The sequence below is a fragment of the Sciurus vulgaris genome (genome assembly GCF_902686455.1).
Source record: "Sciurus vulgaris genome assembly, chromosome: 13".
Classification (NCBI taxonomy): Eukaryota; Metazoa; Chordata; class Mammalia; order Rodentia; family Sciuridae; genus Sciurus; species Sciurus vulgaris.
Window position 1 is genome coordinate 94,260,681 of NC_136474.1, and position 25,131 is coordinate 94,285,811.

Below are 25,131 nucleotides of genomic sequence, written 5' to 3' on the forward strand. Positions count from 1 at the left end.
GTAGCACATTACAAATTCTGCCAAACTACATAGTTTACTTAAATATTTAATTTTACAAAGAAGTTAGAGTTTGCAGCATTGAATTACATGTTAGTAAATTTGAACCTAAGAATGCTTGCTCTACAATACACCAAATGCACAACTTACAGCCTACTTGAAAATATATTCAAATATTCACCTAGGTTATATTTTATTATTAGGTTATATTTCATATAATAAGTTACTTTTTATTACTTATAGTGTAAAATAAAGAGCATGCAGGTGTTTATTGAGCATTTACTATTTATCAGGTACTAAATTCTGGATATAAGCTATTTAATATAATTCACACAAAGTCCTATGAGACTGATCAAACCATATTTATTGGTAGACAGGGAAACCATTTCTTAAAGAAGTTGAATACTTTGCTCAAATTCATGCAGATATTTTTCTGTGGCATTTAGATTTAAACCCACATTTTTATGTCTACATGCTAGTTGTTCCCAATATCACAGTGATTCTAAAGTCACATTCTAAGAATTCATTATGATTCTTCTAGGAGGTCTCCTTGAGAATTTATTTTTTAAACTTTGGACTTAATTTTAAAATTTTCGATCAGTACTGACCCCCTTTGCACATGGGAGTTTTTGCCCTTGCTTGAGGAATTCATTCTCTTGTGAGTCACGCCCACAGGTCACGGTTCACAGTTACGAATGGTGAATCCATGCTGAATCTGATTCCTGAGCAGCTTCTCCTGTGGCGTGGGTAGGCCACATTGCTTTATTCACCCACTCAGTGGTGGACATTCGGATTGCTCCCAGCCCAGGGTTATAGCAAATACAGCTTCGTGGACATTGACATACTGCAAGTCCTGGTGTGGACATGGTGCCTTGTTCCGGTCTCAAGGCCCTTCATGCCTCTAGCATGCTTGGGAAAAGTCATTTTTCTTCCAGGATGTGATCCTCCAGGCATTTGGCCTCATTTTCCTAGAGAAAGCCTTCCTTTTCGGGGTCACTTTCTTTTTTGGAGAGTTTTCAAAATGTTGAGCAGGCGTCTCCAAAGTGCTAGAGCAAGTCTGTGGCCGCTTTCTCTCCCACCCCTACGTCCTGGGAATGATCCTTCATTTTCAAAGACTCCTCTGCTTCTGTGCGGAACCATCATTCTTGAGGGCGCTGGCATTGGACTTGGGGACACACATGGGGGTCCTGCCCTCCAGGACACTCCTTGCAGCATTATCTCTGGCCAGGTCTGCCCACCAGGCTGTGAGTCTGCAGGGAATTGAGAAGAGTGTGAGAAAAAGGAGACTGAAAATCACATCAGATATCAGCTAAAAATATCAGAGAACACGTTTTAAGAACAAGCAATTTTACCTAATTTTACATTTATACATATTTAGGTAGCATTTAAAGGGGGGAAATGATGTTCTTTTTTTCCATTTAGAAGCAATTCATATGTCATTTAAAGGTAAGAGTCATTTCCAAGTATTATAGGGAATCTTTAATGCTGCTATTTTTATATTATTAAGCAAAGTTTTGTCAATCAAGGAATTTGTAATATATAGTAGACAACTATGCTAATGGGCCTACTAGTAATTGAAATGTCAGCAAAATGTTTAAATATTATTCAAAAAGAACAATATTAGCCCTGACAATGAAGAATTGATCATTGATAATAACAATGGGTTAAACCACATGAATTAATCCCTGATAAACATCAGCCCTGTCTAAGGGTAACTACACAGAGTTCCCAAAGTATTTTCATGTTCTACTTGATTTTTTCTAGGTCCTCACCATGGTAGCCAATTGGACCCAGCAATGCTTCTCCACCAGTAGCTGGTCCTATGTGTCCCACATTATTGTGATGTGGCTTGATTTCCTGGAATTTCTCCCAAAGAGGTGACCATTCCTTAAAGCAGAAGAATACATGCTATCTTTCACTTCTCAAGCTTTTATAATCTATTTTATAGATTTGTACTTGTCTTAGAAAAAATGTCTATTACATAAGTTTGTAAATAAACTCAGGACAGAGAGGATGATTTGCAACTTTTAAATAAATGGCAAGGTAATTTGGGACTCAGGATTATCCCTCATAAAAGCAAAATATGTCTCCTCGGATATCATCTTCCTTCCCTTTTACACAGATTTCAATTCACAGAGTGGTCCTGTGGTCTTTTGTCTCTTCCTCCTGGTGATGCTGAGCTATAGAGAGGTGTTCTGTGTAGGCTCAAGACTTTTCAAAAGACAGTTACCACATTTTTCAGCATCTTAGATGGTAGGAATTCACTTTTCTCTCCGTGACTTTTATTTTGAAAGATATATTTTTGCCAACTGTAAATGGAACTCAGACCTCCTGGGAGTAGAAACTCATTTCTAGGTTTGGAATCGACGATACCCAAGTGTGTTTGAAACATGCAAGAATCATTTCCTCTACAGCTCAGGGATGTCCAAGAGTCCCCAACAAGCCAAAACAAGACGGTTGCCAGGAATAAAGAAACATCTTAATATTTTATTACTGTTACTCTTTCCATTTATTACTCACATGTACTCCCAGAGCCTGAGATAATTTTCAGTACCTCAGAATATAAGGCATACTTGTTGAAGATTTTCTCTGTAAAATTCATTTCAAAATTCTATGAAGAGAAAACCTGAGATATTTTTCTCTTGGCTTAACACATAAAAACTTAAAGAATGTGCTAACAATGGCATTTTTATTTGATCCAATAATACTTGGCAAGTTTTAAATTACTATATTTTCAAAATTTACACATGCAAATATCTTTCATGAAGTCATCACCAATAGGCTTTAAGGTAAATGCCATTGGTGGTGGTCTGGAGATAGAGAAGTAGTATCTGCAAAAATGGTCTTCCAGCCAGGCACAGGGATGCACACCTGTAATCCCAGTGGCTGAGGCAGGTGGATGGTAGGTTCAAAGCCAGCCTCAGCAACTTAGCGAGGCTCTAAGCAACTCAGTGAAACCCTATCTCTAAAAAAAAAATACCAAATGGGCTGGGGGTGTGGATCACTGGTTAAATGCCCCTGGGTTCAATCCCTGGTACCAAAAGCAGAAAAAAGAAAAAGGAAAAGAAAGAGAAAAGAAATGTTTTTCCACATAAAAGTAGCAAAAATGGGGAAAATTGATGACTTCCGAATCCCTAAAATAAGTCGAAGTCACTGGCAAAAATCTAGGGATCAATTCCTCAAGGAAACAAATGACCAGATCTGGGTAAGAACAGTGGGTTTAGTGGCAGTTGGGCTGGCCTGTTCCCTTCAGAGTCCCCAGCTCAGTGGCAGCACTAGAAACCTGACACCACACTCAGTGTAACCCAGCAGCCTTGCCAAACCCCACAGGGGGCAAAACAGGACCCAAGTCCTTCAAAGCCCTGTGCCCAGGGCACTGTCATTAGGAGGCCTGAGGGCAGCTTCCTGGAAACCCCACTTACACGCTTTCCTGTTTTGACCTGACTCAGAGCTTACTCACAGTGAAAAGTCTTTTACCAGCACTGCTGCTGCAGATAATCAGCAGCAATTATTTAACATCACAGCCGACTGAGCCTGTGTCTTGTCTCATCCTGTGCCCCAAGTGGTTATTTTAAAAATAGACATATTTATCATTTTACTTTCATATTATCAGTTTTAATTGATCAGTGTATTTCTTTAAATCAAGTCAAGACTTCCCCTCTCTACAATTTAATTTGATTTTTGTATAGACACAAAATTCCATCCATCAAATTATTTTTAGAACTATGTATTAATTGCTATCATAGGTGCCATCATCAAGTATTATTGCATACTTATACTCTTCATATTAATGTTTACTAATATTTATGGTATACACATTCTGTTCACTTTTTTTAATCACTAATATAGTTTATTTAAATTGTTCTAGTGCCCATTAAAATCTTATGCCACAACTCCTTTGTTCGTGAGTTCTTCCATTTCACACATCTTTGGTATCCTAAAGAATCTCCTTGTAGTGTTTATTGGGTTGTTTTGTTGTTCTTGCTGCTCTACTCAGAAGAAAATATGATGGCTAGACTTCCCAATTCTTTTAGTACTCTTTTTTCAAATGAAATATTTTATGAAAATTTACTATATATACAGAAAATGCCAAAACTAAGTGTGGAACTAAGTGGAGTGAATTCAAATAAACTGATTCATTTAACTTTCCTGCCCCTTTCCAGAAGGAACTCCTCTCTTCACGTCTACCGCCACAGATTAGCTCTTCTCCTGAAACTTGTTGGTTCTTGTTGAAATTTACATGGAAAGTTTTCAAATTGTTTTATAGTTCTGATGCAACGCCAGTTAAAATACCAAGACAGTTTTAGCAATTAACCACCTAGTCTCATACTGAGATGTTCTATGAAGTGGACCAAAGTAAAGTGATCTTGAAAACTTGCAGTATTTTACACTCAGGACCAAGCCCTGCTGTTTGAGGGCACACAGAGAGCCAACCAGGAGGCCTGTGGGGAGGAGGAGGGGAGTGAGAGGAGGGGTCTGGCGCTCTCCCAGGCTGGCAGGGTAGCAGGGGCTGGGAGATACTGTCAGCAAAGGATGATGGAGAAAATGGGTTAAGGAGACATCCACATGGAAACATTAATTTTTCTTTCTTCGCATGGTATACAGAATCCTAAATTCCAAAGGCACATATCCACCTGCGAGTGAAAACCTAGAGGATGATTTCTTTATCTGTGGGTGGAGTGGGTGCAGGGAAACTCTGGACCGTTTCTCCCTAAGAGGATGGAGGGGACCATGCCTCCCTCCCATCCCTTCCATCCTGTGCTCCCACTCACTGGTTGCTGTACCTACTTCTCATATGCACTGCTTTTCAGGTGTGCTACTTCTCATTTGTTTTAGGGTCAAAGTTTCCTTGAAAATATATTGAACAAGACTGAATCTGTAGTATTTAAGTTGCATTGTGTTTCCAATTCAGCAGTCTTCTAGAACTTTTAAAAAGGATTTAAAACCTAAGTATTTATACATATATATAATATAGTTTATATTTAAGTATATAATGTAAATATATATAAGTATTTATGTTATAATGATATATTTATGTAGTACATAACAATGTTATATATTGATATATAATAAAATATGATTATATGTAAAATTTACATTATAAATATATATGTATAAAAAAGCCCATGATCTTTATATATGTCATGGTTTAACAAAATTACCAAGTGAGCATTAATTAACTCAATCATTGAGCAATATAGATGGGTCGACTGATTAGAACTTAACTTTTAGAATCTCGTCGCTGGGTAGCTGCATCTCCAGTGAAGTGGTGGGGAGGGATGCCCGTGGTGGCTCCTCCGTGTGGTCCTCCCCCGCCTGAGTTTCTGAGACCTGGGGGTCAGTTTCCCACCCCACCTTCCTTGCCAGGCTCCCTGTGTGCCCCGGCCTCTTTCCCTGGTGCTGCTGCCCACTACCTAAAGGAAGAGCCCCATCATATTGGTAAGTCTCTCAGATGGACACATTGCATGCTTTTATGGATCAGTTAAGAATAAATTTAATACCAATGAAAAAGAATCTCTAGTTCTACTGGTTTCCCTGACATAGGTGCTTTAAATTTCTCATAGTTTTTGGTCAGTGCTTTTCTAATAAAATGCCCACCCATATCCCACAACCCAAATTCATATTACTCTCTTTTTCTGAACCTAGAATATTCACAATTATTGTCCAAACTGAAACTGTTGGACAATCTACTGTGATTTTGCAGGACTTGTGTTGTAACCACTGAACTGGTTACTCAGGTTCCATGATTGACTCAAACCACCTTTCACAAATTGACAGATCTGAGATCCCAGAGTGCTTCGATGAAATCGTGGAACAACAAATTCTGATCATCTTTCTAAGCTGATATTTAATAATTCTGCACAGAATCAGGAATAGCTAAACTTGCATAACAAGCAATTTTGTCAATAGCAAAGCATTAAGTCTAACCCCTGATGCTCAGGAATTAGTTTCTCCAAATTCACTCGTCAATCTTTCCATCTATGAACAGATAGAGGTACAGATAGATACAGATTGAAAAGGCTACCCAGTGGGTCTGTCATGACACATCTTCCAGATTAACTAACAGATACAGAAAGGGATGGATATAGATGCAGATTGCAGGTGTCTCCTGGGGGTCTGCTGGGTCCTCATCCTCTTTCAATGAATGCAATTCCACAAGTCTGGCCAAATGAGCAATGGAATGTTTAACCTTGTCCCTTGTCTGGCATTGAATTGATAGAAACAAACCCCTTACTTAAACTGTCCTAATTAGTTTCTCTCTTGTAGAAAATTGGAATTCATATGACATGATTACGGTTGGTCTCTGATGGCACTTGAGCTAAGTGGCAATGCAGAGGTTTCATAAGCCACACTCCATGCAAACAAAGGGAAGCAAAGAAAGTCAATTTAAAAAGAGAAAGGAATAAATACACACAGAAAAAAATGATGAAGTTACCCTTGATCTTTGTAATGAACAGATGTAAATTTTATAAATTCAAAATTAGTATTCTAACCAGCCTCCAGGCCAATCATTTCTAATAAAAGCACACTACACTTACTACACTTCTTGCCCCTGGTTTTTGCCATTTCCCCATAGATTTTCCATAAATAATTATTCTAACAACTTCGATGAGATATAATTCACATTATATATCATTGCCTCCACCAACTTCAGAACTATTCATGACCCCAAAAAGAAATCCTATTCACTTAGCAGTGCCCACTTTTCCTGCCCTTCTGTATCCTCAACTCACTGCAAACTCTGGCAGCTGTGAATCTATATCATGTTTCTATAGAATTGCTTATTCTGGCCATTTCATAAAAAGCAATAATAGAATAACCTTTTTGGTCTGGTTTATTTCACTCAGAATAATATTTTTAAAGTTTATTCATATTGTTCCACGTATCATTTCTTCACTTCTTCTTCCAGCCAAATAATCTTTTATTTCATGTATCTACTGCATTGTGTTTAGCCATTCACCAGCTGAGGGAAACTCACACTGTCTCCTGGAAATTTCGAATCCTATTGCCATTGACATTCCTGGGCAGAATTTTGTGTGGACATATATTTTAAATTCTCTTGGGTCATAGTTAGGAGGAAAATTGCTTGGTCATACAGTAACTTTATACTTTATTTTTTGAGGAACTAACAGACTGTTTTCCAAAGCAGCTGCTCCGTTTGACACTCTCACCATTAGTATATGAGAGTATCTTCATTATTGCTTGGGGAAAAAAAGAGCCCTGAGAATATTCACAGAAAATGATCCAGGGTGATTTTTAATAGTACTTAAATGTTTGCAGATTTACAACGTGTAAATGAAAACAAAGAAAACCAAGGCAATCAAAACAGAATAAAACAATAGATTATTCTGTGATACATTGTTAACAAGAAAAATAGATAAAATCTAGAATATTTCATTAACAAAACAAGCAGTCCAATTAAGTGAAAATATAAAAGAAAACAACAAGTAAATAATTAATGACAGAAACAAACTCAGCAAAGCTTAAAATGGGTCGCAGTGAAGCATCAGGGTTGCCACTGACCCCACAGTGGCAGGAACAGGGCACAGAGTGGCTTCGGGGCTTCCTCTAGTCCCCCTCCCCATGGGTTTCGTGGCTGGGCAGGAGCCCCCTTAGGGCACAGGTAGTAAGAGTGACAGACTCCCTGCAAAGTGGAAGAGAAGTGGTCAACCTGACTTCTGAATATGCCCAGAAAAAAATGTCTCGTGAAACATTAGGAGCTGTTATCTGGACACCACTAACACAATTTTAGATCTATTTATGTCACAGAACGTCTCAGGGATCCTGCCCCCAATGTCAGGCGTCTGCCTCAATAGCACTTTTGATTTCTACCAAGTTCACAATTCCTAAGCTCCTAAGTGTAATTTCTCCTCCTTGTGATCAAGGCGTTTGTGTGGTTAGTATTTTGTAAAATTTGTCATTTTCTTCCGTAGATTCTTCATGAACGTATGACTTTCACTTATACCAGTTTTTATTTTTATTTTCCTTGAATCTCTCTTCATAAGCAGAGCTGTTGGAGGGTCCACTGTGTCTGCTAAAGTCAGATGACAGATACTGTAGGTTTTAGGGGCTACAGAGTTTGCTTTTTCAAAGTCTTTTAAAATGTAAATCTTTTTTCTTGTTGTTGTTGTTTTTTGTTTTTTTTTGTTGTTGTTGTTGTTGTGTTATTATTTTTTTTTAACATGCCAACCGCAACCACAAAAAAAAAACCCCTGCTTAAGGTGAAAGAACAATGGCAACAATGGCGATGGGTCTTGATTTCAATGTCAGCTACGTCCTGCCCTTTCAAATACCTAAAGGAAGTTGATTCTGTCCAGTGGAAATATCATTTTCCTATTCCATGCAACAGCATTTCATTACCATCTTACATCGAAGGTTCGCATTAAAGAAGCTGCAGGAGTGCGGGAGTCTTGGTGAACAGGATCACGTATGGTGACACCATGCTGGGATACTAGGGACGCAGGGATGAATCAGCCCTGACGGCTGTTAGCAGGTAAGGGCCCTGGCAGCAGCTCACACTGTCTTGATTTTCTACTTAATGCCTTATTTTTTGTGTGTTTGTTAGTTCTGAGGTCCCTTCCGGATGTCACATTTTATTTCATTCTCATCTCTCCTTTGACTTTTCTTGACTGTGACTCTTTCTTGGACTTTCCTTATGTTTTGATGATCTTTATTACTCTGATAATTTTTAACTGGCAGGTAAAGCTGTAGCATTTCTTGTGTGCAGGATGACATTTTGAAGAACTTACACCTGGTGGCATGATTAAATGTAGCTCATAAATGTCCAGATTCCACCCATAATTATCATTTTGTGGAGAGATTTTTTGATGTTGATGGTTTCGATATTTTGCAGAATGTCTCTCAACTGTGACTTATGTGATGTTTTTTCTTACTATGAGTCATTGAGAGTAAGATGACAGAGGCCAGGTGTCACCTTCAACACACCACATCACAGGGACCTACTGTCGGCACGACATCACTGTTGATGGACATTCACCTCAGTCACTTGACTGAGGTAGAGACTGTCAGATTTGAAACAGCAAAGTTGCTCTCTCCCACCCCTTCCATACTTCACCTTCCTGAAGGTCCCCATCAAGGGGAGCCAAGCTTAAACACTGCACAGACACATTCCCTGCTCTCCAGGAAGGCAATCAATGCTAATTACTGGGAACATTTGCCTGTTATTCCTCTTTTCTTAATTTGTTCCATAACTTATTTCTAACAGTATGAACCCATGGATACTGGTTTTAAGCTTTGAATTGTAATAAGATACTACTTATTTATTTTGTCCTTCAAATTTTTCAGCTATGGCCATTAGGAACAGCTGCAGTTGGCTGGAGTCTCTTCCACAGGCTCTCATTCTATTTTTTAGCACATCTCACTTTCAGACAGTACAGGATGCCCCAGGTTTGTCCAGCATATTTCCTGCCTTGATCCTAACGTCAGTAATTTCTGCAAAAAGCCTGGTTCCTTTCATTACGGCATAGCATTAGAAACCAGTATCTAGCCTAAGTGTGTTCATCTATTGGACTGTCCCCTAGGACCTTTCAGCTGAAAAGGCCAGAGATGTGGTCACATATGCCAACCCATGTGCACAGGTCTGTATTTCTGGATGTGCACACAAGGCTCAGCATGCTCCATGCTGAAGTCCCCAGCTCAACTGCTCTTCACCAGGGCCACCCTAGACTCTTACCCTTGCTTGCCTGCTACTTCCATTCCAACAGTAAGACACCTGGCCACCACCACCACCACCACGGGGTTTACTCCATTCTGGTATGGATGCACAGAAGGATCGGAAGTGCTAACCCAGGCACCAAGTGAAACAACTTCATCAACTGTAGCATAAGACTGAGGCAATGTTTCTTTTGCATTTGGTTTTACAATTTTCACCTATTTGCAAGGCCGCTTAGGTGAGTGACTTTCTTCCACCCTCTTCAGTGAAATTGTTCCATGTGTTTTGCATTGAATAAGTGTGGTTGGGCATATTCTGCTTTCTTTCCTGGAATTCTTAAACCTCTTGACAGTTTCTCCTTGGTTTCATGCATGCATGAAAGTTCACCCTTCTTCCTGCTATGTTCTGACTGGTTTGACAAATGCTCAAGGCCTGGTGTCTATGCTCACAGTGTCTGCTGAATAGGTCTACGCCCCCATGTTTTCTGTCTATGCTCTTCTCTCCTACCCCAGATCTCAGGCACCCACTAATCTTCAGGTCATTTCTACAGTCCTGCCTTTTTTAGAATGCCAGGTAAATGGAACTTCATAAAATTTCAGATTGGCTTCTTTAACTTAACCACAAATGTTTAGGAATCCCACCTCTACCCATGACTTGACCACTCATTCCTTTGTATGGCTAAATAGCACTCTGTTGTAGATGCACCTGGGGTTGTTTATCCACTCACCTGTTGCAGGATGTCTTGATAGCTCCCTGTGTATGTCAGCTATGAAGGAAGTCACCATAAACATTTGCATACAGGTTTTTATGCATAACTACTTTTTCAGATAATTTGGGTAAACCTGTAGTAGCAGGATTGTTGGATTTATTCTAAGATTGCGTTCAGTTCTGTATGAAATTACCAAACTACCCCTAAAGTTCCTGTACCAGTTTTGCATTCCCTTCAGTCATGAATAGTGCTTTCATTCCCCTACTCTTTTCCAGTGATTGGTATCGCCGGTTTTTGGATTTTAACCGTTCCAGTGGGTGTGCAGTGGTAGCTCGCCCTTTTTCTAATTTGATATTTCCTAATAACTAATAATGCTGGACATATTTTTCATCTCTTTCTTTGTGATCTGTATGTATTCTCTGGAGAAATATCTGTTCAGATCTTTTGTCCATTTTTAAATTTCATTGTTGTGTTATGAGCACTCTGTATATTTCTGATTTGAGTGTTTTATCAGATGTGTGTCTTGGTGATATGGTCTCTTAACTTGTATCTTATCCTTTCATTTTCTGGACAAGGACTTTCAGAGACCTGAGGTTTTCATTTTATCACCTTCCAAATCATCATTTTTCTTGTTCAGGCTCCATGAACAGGTTCCATGAATCTCTCCATTTTCTTCTAAAATTGCTAACGTTTCTAAACTACATTTAAGTATAGATCTATTCCAAGTTACTTTGTGGGAGCTCTGATAACTGTGTACACGTTTATTTTTTGCAAGAGAGCATCCAATTGTTTAGCACCATTTGTTCAAAAGACAATCCTTGTTTTGAATTGCCTTTGTGTCTTTGTGGAAAATCAGTTGATTATACTTGTGTGGGCACGGGTACAGGCTGTCGCTTCCGTTCCATTGATCCGGGTGACCTTCTCCTGCCAGTACCAGGCTCTGTGCCGTCTTATCCTTAGAGAGGTCAGGTAGGAGGCGTCCAAAGGCTTTGTTCACCTTCTGCAGTCCAGCACTGACTCCTAGATTTGCCTTTTGATATGCGCCGTAAGAATGAGTTTGCCAAAATCTACAAAGGTTTGTAGGGATTTTAGATAGGTTGAGTCACAAGGTCCTTTTATGAGGATGTATGTGATGAATCCTTTCTGGAATTTATTGCCAAAAGTAAATTTTATTCTCTTGAAGACTTGGCATGTCTTTCAATAAAAGCTATAAAAGCCAGAACCATGATTTTTTAAATACTGACATCAAGAATGTAAATAAAATAAATCATATTTGAAAATCACTCCACTCATTTATTATTTTTTCATAGTTGTTAATGCAAATAGCTATTCCTATTAGTAATACATAAGATCTTTTTAGAACTAAACTTGGGAAGTTGAACAAGCATAAATGTACAAAGATAGAATAAAAATAGAAATTAAATCATAATGTCTGTAAAAGGTTATTATATTGGGTTGCTCTGAAATGTTTAGTTTACATGAATTTGCTCTGTGTTCAATGTAATAGTTTTCCACACTTTCTGTTTTACTTCCATTTCATATAATTATTTAATAGAATTAGAGAATATGTCCCAAGTAATTACAAATTTCCTATGACCCACAAAAAAAGAAAATGTGAGCAGGATAAGTTGCAATAGCTTTTTGGGTTAGCAGAAATGAAAACATTTTATTGGTGCTAGAATTCAAATTCATCATCCCAGCCAAATACCTTTGGAAATGCACTGAGCCACTATCAAGGGAAAAACATGACACCTAATTTTACATAATTTATTTTGGTATGTGAACATTTATAGAAGAGGGGATTTAAAGACACTATATAGTAATTTTATTTCCTTATGCTACACGGAATATGCACAGTAGTTTCTCCTATAACTCAATGACAGAAAGAAGAACCAGTCTTTTTAAATGGTTAAACTAGTTTTTCTAGTCTACCTTTTGTAGTTCATGAAAAATATATTTCATGTGATGCTGGCTCTTTCCTTTGTACATAAATAGCGCTTTTCATCAATACCCTTGAGCAAGAACAAACAGCAACTTTTGAAAAAGAAACATGCTTCAGAAATATCATGTATATAAAAGAATTGTAGAACTAAGAACAGGACCAAGAAGCCTAGTAAGAAAATTTGTGTATTTTTTCCCTATTAAAAATATAGGTTTTGGTCCTGCTGCAAAACTAAAACATTCCTAAAAACTCATTCCTTCCAAAAATCATTTGTAAATTCAAAATGTCACCCACCCATTGTCTCCTGAAATCTCACTCACCCTTGATATGTAGTTGGTGACTCATGACTGCTCACAGATACCACACTAAATGTCAAACTTTGTGAAGGATTCTAAGTACTAATGCTAAGTACTCTTGGAATTCTGAGACACTTTACTTTTCAATTACAACTTGAATGTTGTTATCTCCCGGTAGATTCTAACTTGTTTGATAAAAATATGCATAAGACTAACATTTTTTTTTCATCAGAAAAAAGCATCCTACTTACCACTACGAAGTAAAAAGCATAGGACTATAGTTTTTAAGTTCACTCAAGTAATTTCTGGTGGATAAGAGAATGTTTCTGAAACTATTAACACCCTTGAATATAAGGTATTATTTACCTAAACAGAAACACTTACACATTCTTTCCAACCACTTTGAAAAATTCTTGTTATGTTTATTATTGTCACAGATTAAGTGCTATTTGTTCATATGATGACGTTTAATCCAGGAATATTAAAAAGTAAAATAATACTCAATAATTCACAGGAGAGTGCTACCACAGCTGGAAAACACCATTATTATTCTCTTTGGTAAAATAGTATTTTAATATTTCCTGCTGATATATGAGTATGATGCATCAAAAATGCTAACCCAGCACTGAGCAGCACGCACTGGACAGTGTGGGGCTCTTAGCTGCCGCACCTTGAACGTTGCTCCTTACTACACAATGGAGTGCTCAACAGGACTGGGGCCAGCGATGGTCAAGAACAGGAGGGCATGAGCTGAAAAGGAGGAAAACAGGAATAAGAGATGCTCGCTGCCTTTCCCTGTTGTCCAGAAGACTTTTCTTCTTGATGACAGTTAAGAGGACATAACAATGGCTACCGATGCCATAAAATTATTGCACATAAAGAAGCAAACGCCTTGGCAGTAGAGGCCCAATTTTTCCTCCAGACCTCGGTGTGCGCATGCACACGTCCTTCCTGGAGGTGCTTTGAAGTCTCCTCCTAGACTCTGCAAGGAGCGGCTACCTTATTAGGCTGACTCCCGCAGAGCCGCAGGTCCTGTCCATCAGCCAAATGCATTAATGAAGGAGAAAAATAGTGAAGACATACACTCTATGTCCAGGTACTGTAGTTTCCTAAAATTGCTTTTTCAGAGTGAGACAGTAAACAGAGTAAAATAGAGGTTGGTACAAGGAAGCCATTAGTTTCAGGCTCTTTCCACTTTTATAACTTAATACTTGCACAGCTACAAATTCTGCATGGCATGTCCTTTCTTCTGACAGCTATACCCAATAAACGTGCGCATTCCAAATTTATTTATGATAACCAGTGTAGACTAAACACGAATATCTTCCTAATGTATCTTTAAATGAGAGCGAACCACAGAGCGGCACATAAATCCTTCATGGTCACATCCCAGCCAGTAAATTGCAACAGTGTGTTTACTAGAGATCTAGGCCAGGAAGGCCAGAGCCGCGGGCTCCTCGGGGCCGACGGCGGTTTACGAGTCCACTACTAAACCCTTTGCATCCCGCATTTCACATGTATTAGTAACATAAAAGCAAAAGGGAAATGGAAAGGGAAAAAGGCAAGAAAGGAGAGGGACGTGTTAAATATTTGTGACCATAGATCACATATGTATTTAGACAGTCTCAGACCCCCAGTACGATTTTATACATAAAGTTTCTTATACAGTTGTGGAGATAATTCATTAAAATTTTACTCAAATTGCATGTGCCACATTATGTTTACTAACAATATTTCAAAACAACTAGACCTATTTTGTAACAAATGCAATTACTAGAAATATACTGGGGAAAATATATACAACAACTTTTTGCAATGATAAAGTTTCATATTAAATCTCAGTAAATGTACAACTTACCATGTTTATTTAGGGTTGGGTGTTAGACATTTAACTAAAAATTCAAAGTCATTTTAAACATTTTTCTATAATTTTTAGTTTTCTAAACTAGCTAGAAAGAAAAATATGGTGGAAATATCCAGTTAATAATAATATTCTACATGCTGTCAGAAAAATTCCATGATAAATCACCTAAATGAGATATTGAATATGTTTTGATTAATTGTAGCCAATGTAGGAAATTATCCACAAGTCTATGCTACTGGTGAATTAAATCCACTCCAGTAAAAAGCATAAGAGAACAATGTAGAACCTAAAACTAAGAGAACTGTGGTCACCATGTATCTCACAAGGAAAATATTTCTGGTCTTCTTACCTTGGTTCTTCATGTATGTTTCCTTATACAGACATTATTAATATGAAAAACAGTTCAGTGAGTGCATCAGGTGCAATGAGAAAGGACAATTAAGTTGAGCCCAATTGAACATCAATTAAACATAGGTTCAAAAAATTGTTGACATATTAGTGTTGACCCCTCTATGTTGGTATATTGAAATCATAGTCGTTTATATGCCATGTGTTTTAATCATCTTAATTATATGGCAGCAGTTCTTTTTTTTTAGTATTGTTAATAATTATCTATATATAGCATACATATATACCATGATATTTATTGGGCACATCAAATATATTCAATATTTCTATTAAAGTACTATTACATCGAGTGAAGTAGTTTGTTGTTGTTCTGTCATATTTTAATTTTAGAAGTTGTATTCATTTATAATAGTTTGAAATACAATTCTTTTGAACATACGGAAAATGATCACTTTCATGTTAAAGTACGCCTGTTGGCACATCATCAATTCTGTACAGGTCTTTCAGTTCCAACTTTTTCTTAGCTCCGTGCCACTTCATCTGATTCCCACTCCTTCCATTTAATGTAATCAATATGTTGCTCTCTGTTTTTGCTTACTTGAAGTTTTTCAGTTCATCTTGCACTTAACTGCTTTGTAACGTTTTGAGTCAATCTTCCAGTTTAATGCTCCAAGAATAATGGTCTTTCCCTTTATTCATTTACTCAAAAGAATATTCGTTCCTTTCTTTTTTGAGACACACTGTGCTTAGCATATAATGGAAAATAAATGCAATATAGGACCTTCATACCTTTATGAAACATCCCAGTACAGAATCTAGTAAATTACCAAATACACATATAAGCAAAACTGTTGCAATACTGGTGAAGGAAGTCCGAATGCTGCTAAAAATCTAGATAGTGGTCCTACAGCAGGGGTGATCTGGTTCCCGACACAAGCTTTGGGAGTGTGTGGAGCGTCTGACTGCCACTCTGCAGGTGGGAGCTGCAGATGGGAGCTGCAGGTGCTGCTGCCCTCTAGTGGACGGAGGCCGGCGATGATGTTAAATACGCCACAAGGCACAGAAAAGCACCGCGACACACCTCGAACAGGTCAAGCTGACTGCATTGTTGTCGGCTAAGACTAGCGATCCGCATTAAGGGAAACTGAGCTACTTCAGACAGCTTAGAAAATATCTCTCTGACGAAGGGAACATGCAAAACTGAGTAGCAGTGGAAGAAGTATAGCCTGCCAGGGGGCTGGGCTTTTAAGAGATAAGATCTTCTGGGTCTCAGGTGTGCTTAAAATTCTGAATTAAATCTAACAGGAATTAAATACCACTTAAAGGGTCTTAAAGAGGAAAGTAGTATAATCAATAACACATTTTTAAACAATCACAAAACAGTACTTTTGTAATAACAGGAGATAAAACAAGAATGCTTGCAGTTATCTGGACAATTAAAGGTGTGCTAGAGAAGAAGAAAAGTGGAAAACTTGTAAATATAAGGAAGATGAATATTTAGAGTGGATTCGAGTGCAGTGTTCACAGAGGGAAAATCATGAATGAAACTTTAGATTTTTCATTTAAACAGAAACTAGAAGGAAATAAGAAGTAATGCCTTTAATTGAGATGGAGTTCACTGTTGAAGAAGAATAGATGGATTTGAGGGAAATTATATTTGCAAAGCTTACCAAATCTACAAAGCAAAACTTTTAAGATACTGTGGCATGAACCGAAAATTAGAGAAATTGGTCCTAGAGAACTTTCTAGATCATGGATGGCAAGTTTTAGATGTAAGAATAATGTGGTCACATATAAAGAAGTCAAAAGAAAAAGAGATGTCAACAACAAAGACTGTAAGTTACTCAGAATTTATGGTCTGCAGAGGAAAATAAAACATGGAGCAGTGTAAGAGAAGTAGAAAGATATCCAAGGGACTGTGGCCTTCAAAGAAGCCAACAAGATAGGTGTCGAGAGAGAGTGGCAGGCCTTCTGAAGCCAGGCTCAGCTGGAGGGCAAACTGAAGACTCATTCCTCAGAAATATGTCTACATGCTGCCTTTAAAAACAGGTTCATTGGTAGTAGATCTGAACTGTCAGGTTTTGGTCAGAACGGACAGAACTCAGACACAATTGAGCAATGTGGTCAACAAATGATGTTATCACAGAGATTAATTTTTAAAAATAGGAGAAACGACAGGAAAAGAATGAGCTGGCAGATTTTGGCAGATAAGATTGCCAAAAGTGAATATTTAGGTGTGAGTTGACATATGCAGAGCAAGTTTGCAAAAAGTCCTAGTGGACATGGAGTTCTGCTTGAGCCCGTTCTGACCAGCACACGCCCACGGCAACAGGTAAGGGGTGCCTGAGAGGGACAGGGCGGAAGCTCCTGAGGGATGAGTGTCCCGAACCTGGTCTGCCTCCAGTTTTCCAGTGGAAACATCCTTTCTTATGCCTCCAAGATTCCCACAAGTTGGAAGATAATCAATAGGGATTTCTAATTTACTATCATGAAATAAATAAGAAACAAGTTTATACTACATAATAATGATCAGAAAGAACAAACAGTATTTATTATAGAAATACTAAAGTATACTAAGGGCAATAGAAATGGGTATTATTAAGTGCATTTTAATAAATAGCTATATATCCAATATGGAAAAATTAGAATATTGAAAAAAAAAGAAAATGAATTTGAAATATTATGAGATGTATTTGAGAGCATAATAAATAAGGAATTCAATAAAAGACAACGATGCTCGAAACTTTAACAATGGATCCCTTCAGTGATGGGTTTGACAATAAATCAGGGAACTTAAACAAACCTGAAGAAAGTTTCCAAAAGATATTTGAGGTTGAATAAAATATCAAAGTGAGGTTAAGTAGAATTATAATAAACAGACAATATAGATCAGAGAAGAAGTAATGCTTGAAAATTAATGAATTGTATTTGAACTTATTAAACTCAAAATACATTGATTAGTGAGGATAATGGATTTCAAGCAGTCTTGGCATAGGAGATATAAAGTCATTCATAAGCATGTTGTGTGAAATTATGGAATATCAAAGATATAAAGAAGAGTAAGAAGAAATCAGAAAGAAATATCTAAAATCTGGTTTATGGCACAATTATCTGATGCAACAATAAAAGCCAGAAGGCAAGGTAATAATATCACAGTTTGGAAGATAAACCACAGTTGTCCCAGAATCGTTCAGCTGGAGAGACTATCCTTAGAAAGAAGAGATGACATGAGGACCTTCCAGAAGAAGAAAACCTGAGAGAGTTCACCACCTTTCCATTTTCACCAAAGGAACCTATGTGGCTTTTGGGGTTGCCAAAAAGGAGAACAGCTGTAGACGAAGCACCTAACAGCAGAAGAAAGGGGGGAAATGCTATGAATCATATAGTAAACGAAAAGGAACATTTTACTAAAGTCATAACAATCACAAAGAGTCAATATTGATGGTCTAATTTGTTTGCATGATTTTATAAAAAGGATATACGTGTGTGTGTGTGTGTGTGTGTGTGTGTGTGTGTACAAAATGTCAGAAAAAATGGTCATGTATATTGGCAAAATACAGCAGAAATTAAAGTTGTACATTTCCTTGGTGACTTGGAGAAGAAATAATAAGCTATTCACAAAAATTATTGGACATCAAATATGTATGATAATATTTTAAGAGGAATCACTAAAAAATTAGTCTAACTTTCCCAAATCTAAAATTACAGATAAACATATCTAAGGAAACTAACAAAGCAGAAGATACATTATTCCAAAAAATAATGAAAGAATAAACGTGAATCATAATAAATAGTAACAAAAAGCAATGCCTTGGAATAAGTGAAAGCAATCATAATAGAGGTAGACAGTAAATATCTCACCTGGATCCCACTTTGCAGACTCACGCTCAGCTCAGGTGAGTGCGGGCAGCAGACACACCATCCTCCGAATTCAGATTCACGCTGACTGGCATCGACTGCAGAGGACTGTGTGCTCAAAGCGAGCCATTCCCTGGGCAGCTGTGTCTGGTAGCTGAGAGACAAAGAAAGATGGAAAAGATTGAATCAAAGGTGCCACTTAAAGTCCATCCAGTCTCCAGAGTTGCCCTCCAGATTGACTGAGCATGCTCGCATAGCGGTTTGATCTGCTCTTTTACTTTTCTTTTTTATATCAAGGATTGAACCCAGGGACACTCGACCACTGAGCCACATCCCAGACTGTTTTATTTTTTATTTTGAGACAGCATCTTGCCAAGTGCTCAGGATGGCTTTGAACTTCAATCCTCCTGACTCAGCCTCCTGAGCCACTTGATTTGCTCTTTTCCTTGCTTCTGTATTAATCCCTTTCTTCTCACAAGTATTATTTCCCAGTAACATCTTGTAACCCAAACTGCATTTCCGTGTCTAATTCTGAAAAGTCTCAACTACAATGGTCGATTCTGGACATGGGCTGAGAAAAGAGACTCTAAGCTGAGGTTTTGGAGGTAGATCACCGGAGGCCACCCTGGTCCTGAGAATGGCCATCCCTGGAAGGGGGGATAACACAGCCCCCCCCATTCCAGCACAAAGTAGCAGGTGCGGTGTCCAGCCTTATCCAAGGTAAAGGGAGGACATTCCTGAAGCAATGAATGCACTGGCGGGTGTGTTGTGTCGGGATTAAAGTAATAGGTATGAGGTGTTGGGATTCCCTCCTGATAAACATCACTGATTCTCTTCATTAAGAAAAGAGGACTAAGAGCCAAGCTCAGGAACTGGAGAGCAGTGTTGAAAGCCAGGAAGGCTTTGTTAGAGTTCTCATCTCCTGCAAAGAAAGTCAGGGGAAGACCCCAGGAATCAGTCCTAGGGACTGAACTGAAAAGACATCACACACCCTGCCAAAGCAAATCCGATATGACAAATGCAGAGAAAGCATGGGTCTACAAGGGGGGTGGGGTGGACGCATCTGAATAGAAACTCTGGTTACTTTAGCTCCACGGGGGCTCCTTATTCTGAGGACTGCAGGATTGCTCTACGCCTCCCAAGTAACTCACTGACCTGTGCCTGTAAAAATCAGGACTCATTTTCCAGGATAATTATAAAGTGATCTAAGCTCAAACTCAAGCAAGTATAGGCTGCAATCGCAGCTGCCACTAAGAGCAACATCTTGGGCATCGCAGAATTACATGAACTCGGGTGTGGAGTGCATGAGGATTGAGTTAGTGATACGTTCTGTCTAATCCAGAAAGTGGATCAGAAACAGCTTACAGAGACAAGTAATGAACAATAAGATTCAATTATGGCTGTGTCCATACGATAAATCCTATAAAAAGAGTCAAGAAAAACTCATAAATTTTGTTGTCCATGTCTATAAAAGCCATTTCTGATCTAACATCCAATTTGGGATACAATATTGTGATGCTATAGAGTGAATTAGAAATTCAGGAGGCAGTCAGCTTGCAGATGCCTTGGGAAGACACCTGGACACCTGTGCTCTACAAGGCCAGAGTGAGGCTCTACAGACATTCAGGGACTGCACATTTCCTTAAAACTCTGGGGGTGCCTAAGAGCAGGCATAGATTGAGACAGCTCCCAAGTCAAGTTCGAATTGCTGTCTCACACCTCTCAGCATGAGATGAAGAAACGTGCCTCTGTGCTTTGGGCAGCAAAATGTAACACATCCAGGGGAAACTTTTCTAACTCATATACTGACTTTTGTGCAAGGATATCCAATTTGAGTGATCCCCAGAGCAGCAGGTAACAAAGGAAATGAATTTCAAATGTGTGTAAGAGACCGAAAAAAACTCTTCAGGTGTTCATAAACTATAGACTTCTAAGTAATCCATGGTTCAAGGGAGGAATCATAAGGTAATTGTGTGAGAGTTTAAATTAAATAAAATACAGCACATAAAATTTTGATGTAGGGGGCTACAGTTGTCACTCAATGGCCAAGCTCTTGCCTAAGTGAGCTCCATCCCCACCAGCATGAAAAGAAATAAAGAAAAGAAACAGGCAGTGCAGAGCTTCCAGGGAAATATACACAATATACATTTATACATTGTATAAACATATACAATGCCAAATGCTCCTGTTGGACAACAGGAAAGGATCTAAATCAGCATTCTACATTCCCACCTTAAGGAAATAGAAATTTCCTTTTGTAAAATTTGCTCTTTTGTAAAATTTTACAAAAACTGAGCATATGAGAAGAGGCAATAAGGATAGAGGATGAAATCAATAGTGTTGAAAGCAAAACTGATAAAAGGAATACAAAAGCTGATTCTTTGAAAATATGTGTTAAAAAATAAATAAAGTTCAGTAAGAGACCTCTTTGGAAAATAGAAGGTAAAATATAAGTATTAGAAGTAAAAGAGGAGCCCTCAGTATAGACTTTACAAATACTCAAAGGTGAATAAAGAACTACTACAAAATAATTCCAGAAACAAAAATTTGGACATTTAGATGGCTATAAAATGGGCTAATACATCAAAACACACAAACTCCAAAAACTTGCCCAAAATGAAATGTATAATCTGAATAGTCTTAGAACTCTTAATTGGGCTGAGTTCATTGTTTAAAATATTCATTGTTTAAAATAAACCTCCATCAAAAACTTGATTTTTAAAAGCAATATTATTTGCTAACTTTTCCAGAGAAAATGGGATAACTGGGCAGCTTTTCAACAAATACTTACAGCATTTGTACTTTGGAAAACCACAGAATACTGATAAAATAAATCAAAAAGGTCTGTGTAATTGGGGAAACCCACAAAGTTCACTCTAAGATTCATTGCAGAAAATGAACTAGCCCTCTCAAGGTGATAGATTTATTTCAATTAATTCCAGCAGGGCTTTTTGTTGTGGTTGCTGTTGCAGACGAGCTGTTTCTAAATTTTATAAGACAGTCATGGAAATTAAAATAGCTAAAATGATGTTCAAAAGAAGAATTAGTCTGAGGACCCACATCACCCATTATTAAGACATACTGGGCAGCTGTGGTCATCAAGCCAGCGTGGTATCAGTGAGGGGTGGACACACAGATCCCAGAACAGAGTCAAGGCCAAAATATGGCCATTGGCTTTTTGGCAAGGCGACAAAGGCATTTCAGTAGAGAACAGGCAAGTCCTTCAACTCACATTTTAGAAAAACCTTAGATATCCACCTACAAAAAATAACTTTAACCTAAATGTTGCATCTTGGGCAACAATTGCCTCAAAATGGATAGTTAAAATAAAAGTAAAAACTATCTTTTGAAAGAAATGCACAGGATGAAAACAAGAGAGCCTTGATTCAGGTGAAATGTTTTCAAATGTGACCAAATGTATGATCCAAGAAAAGAAAAGAATGTAAATGGGACTTCAGTCAGATTACAATTCTTCCATCTATAATATACATTTTTAAGAAGATGAAAATTTGAGCTATGGATTGAGAGAAAATACTTAGAAACCACGTGTCCCAAAAAGAACTTGTATAAAAATATAAACAGAAAAATCATTGGTAAGAAGATAGCAATTAAAATCTGGGCCAAAGATCTGACCAGACCCTTCATCAGAAGAACACGGATGGCGAGCAGCACTCAAATTGAAACCGAGATGAGGTCCTTCTGCAAAACCGCTGCAGTGGCCAAAGCATCGGACAAACCCCGGGGCCAGCGACGGGTGGCACAAAAGGACTGTTCACGTGGTACAAGGCAGGATGCAGGCGTATGGCACTCTGGAAAACAGTCAGGCTGGCTTTGTGTGTGTGTGGGGGGGGGGGGTTGTTTTGTTTTTGTTTTTGTTTTTGTCTTTTTAAAAAACGTAAGCTACTTTGTAAGTCAGCAATCCTTTTAACATAGGCTTATTTCCCAGTGAATTGAAAACTTCTGTTTACAAAAAAAAGGACGCAATTATTTGCAATTACTCATTCATAACCTCAGAGAAAATAGACCCAGAAGCTCTTCAGTGAGGGAATGGACAACTGAGTTGTTTCTTGTAGGCACACGTCCCGTGATGTGCCCACAGGACGGAGCACGGCTGCCCGGGAGAGAGAAGGGCTCACACTCAGGCACGCAGCCTCCTGAACCCTTCTGCTCCTGAAGCACGCTTGGCTTGGAGAGTCCAACCACTCCCTTTAAATCAAATTCTAAAAATAAAAAAGACCCACATTAACAGAAAACAAATCGAGGTGACCCACAGGGAGGGTGTGACCACAAAGCGAGAGGAAAAGGGAGTGTTTTGAGACCTTGAAACTTCCGAATGCAGATTTAGGGATGGTTGCATGGTCTGCAGTTCTTTTAGTATTCGCAGAATTGCAGGCCAAATATCAATCTCATTATGTGTTGATTTAAAAAAAAATGTAGTACTTCATGCAGATGGGCTCATGCCACTCCCCACTGAGCCCGCCTCACTTCACTTGGCAGAGTCCTTGAGGTCTCCCTGTGAGTTCGGCTGGAAGCCCCTGTGTGAAGTTGAGTGATATTCCACTTTGCCTCTCCGCCAGTTTCTTATCCATCCATCCTCACTGCTGGTGGATGGATGGTGGAAAGCAGAATGGAGGCTACCAGGGCTGAGCCTTCCCGTGTTCCTCTCCTGGCCTTTGCTACTCAACAGCAGACATTTTTGGACATCAAGATTATTTTTCTAGCTCTGCTGTGTGACATAGTGCCTAGGGTTACCGAAACTGTATTGCACACTTAAAAGTCAGTGAAGACAGTAGATCTCACAGTATGTGTTCTTACCACAATAAAGTGATAAATAAGCAAAATTTAAAACACTAATGAAAGATGCACATGCACCAATAAACTTACTCTCATTTGGGAATCCAGAACAGGATCAATTTATTTTTGTCGTTATTTAATCATCCAAAGATTAAGATGTAGGAAACTTTTATGGGCTTCCCAAATTATTAACCCAGTGTGGGTTCAATGATTTGGAGTGTGCAACTTATTGGGTTGCACACTTAGTCATAAGGCCTGAATACACATCATCATCAAAGTGACGTCATCTGCTAACAGTAGACTGGGACCTCTCCAGTATCTGCAGGACCTACCTGTGTTGTTTGCTTAACAAGAGACTCAAAAAATTTACTTTTATTTTGATAGAATTAAAGTGGACTCCCAAGTAAGAAAGTTTTTTTTATTAGTAGTAGATTACTGCATTATGAGCATACTACTAATCCAAAACTTTTCCAAGAAGGCTACTAATTAATAAGTATCTGCATAAGCAAAAATTCTGAACAAATATTTCATGTTCCAAAATAACTTCAGTGTAATGTTTGCACCCAAAGACATTTCAGCTTAATTCCCCTGTGTAAAATAACACTCTTTACACGTGTATCATTTTGCTTCAAAAAGTACTTCATCATGTCATCAACAGATACTCCTCTTCGGTGAAGTGAATGACAATTATGAATTGTTCAGATGTGCCAACGTCACTGTAAGTAACAGAATTTTCTTCTCTCTTCTTAATATATATATGGTATTATGATAAAATATATGTAATACTTCTGGCTTTTCTTAAAAGTTTTCTTAGGTAAATTATTAGCTATAAATTCCTAGTAAAAATGTTAAATGCTTTTTAATTGTGGTATGTTGATTCATATTAACAAGAAGCCTACCAGATGTTCCATCAACTTATATTTCTTCCATATGTGTGTCTCTGGGCATGTGCATATACATGTGATATGTAACACAATTCAACAAATAAAAATAGAGCATGCCGTTTCAGTTCAAATATCTAAGAATGTTAATGAGGCTAAATTTTGATTTCGTATGAGAAGTAAAATCCCCCTTTTTGCTTTTACAGACCAAAGACACACACACACACACACACACACACACACACACACACGTATATAACTCTTAGGGTTTTCCAGAGATGCAGAGCCAATGGTCTATGCATACAAATGTGGAAAGGTTTAACTTTTAAGGAATTGGCTCACATGGTTATAGAAGTTGACGAGTTCAAAATCTGCAGTTGGAGGCTGAAGCCCCTAGGCTGGAGACCCAGGGCAGAGCTGATGCTGCAATTTGAGTCTGAAAGCATCTGCTGCAGAATTGTGTCACACAATAGAGGCTGGGCTTTTGTTCTAGACAGACCTTCGACTGATTAGATGAGACCCACCTGTATTATGGAGGTCAGTCTGCTTTAGTCTAAATCCACTAATTTGAATGTTAATCTCTACAAAAAACATCCTCACAGAAACATCCACAATACCATTTTGCTACATATCTGGGCATCATGGCCGGCTGAGGTGATATAAAAACTAATCATCAGAGTATCATCATTCTAGAGTTTCAACACCTCTTTTTATGTTAGTGTTGAATTAAGTCACTTGTGTATTCAGACATATTAAAAACACAAGGCAA

General features: G+C 38.2%; 1 long non-coding RNA gene across 1 annotated transcript; it reads right to left on the minus strand.

The window, feature by feature from the left end:
* Positions 1–1,125: 1,125 nt before the first annotated feature.
* LOC306643211 lies at positions 1,126–18,825 on the minus strand. Its single transcript, XR_013758853.1, has 4 exons — positions 18,691–18,825; positions 5,224–5,411; positions 1,770–1,884; positions 1,126–1,247 (listed from the first exon to the last, which is right to left on the minus strand). It is a non-coding gene; the product is annotated as an uncharacterized lncRNA (long non-coding RNA).
* Between the last annotated feature and the right edge of the window lie 6,306 nt (positions 18,826–25,131).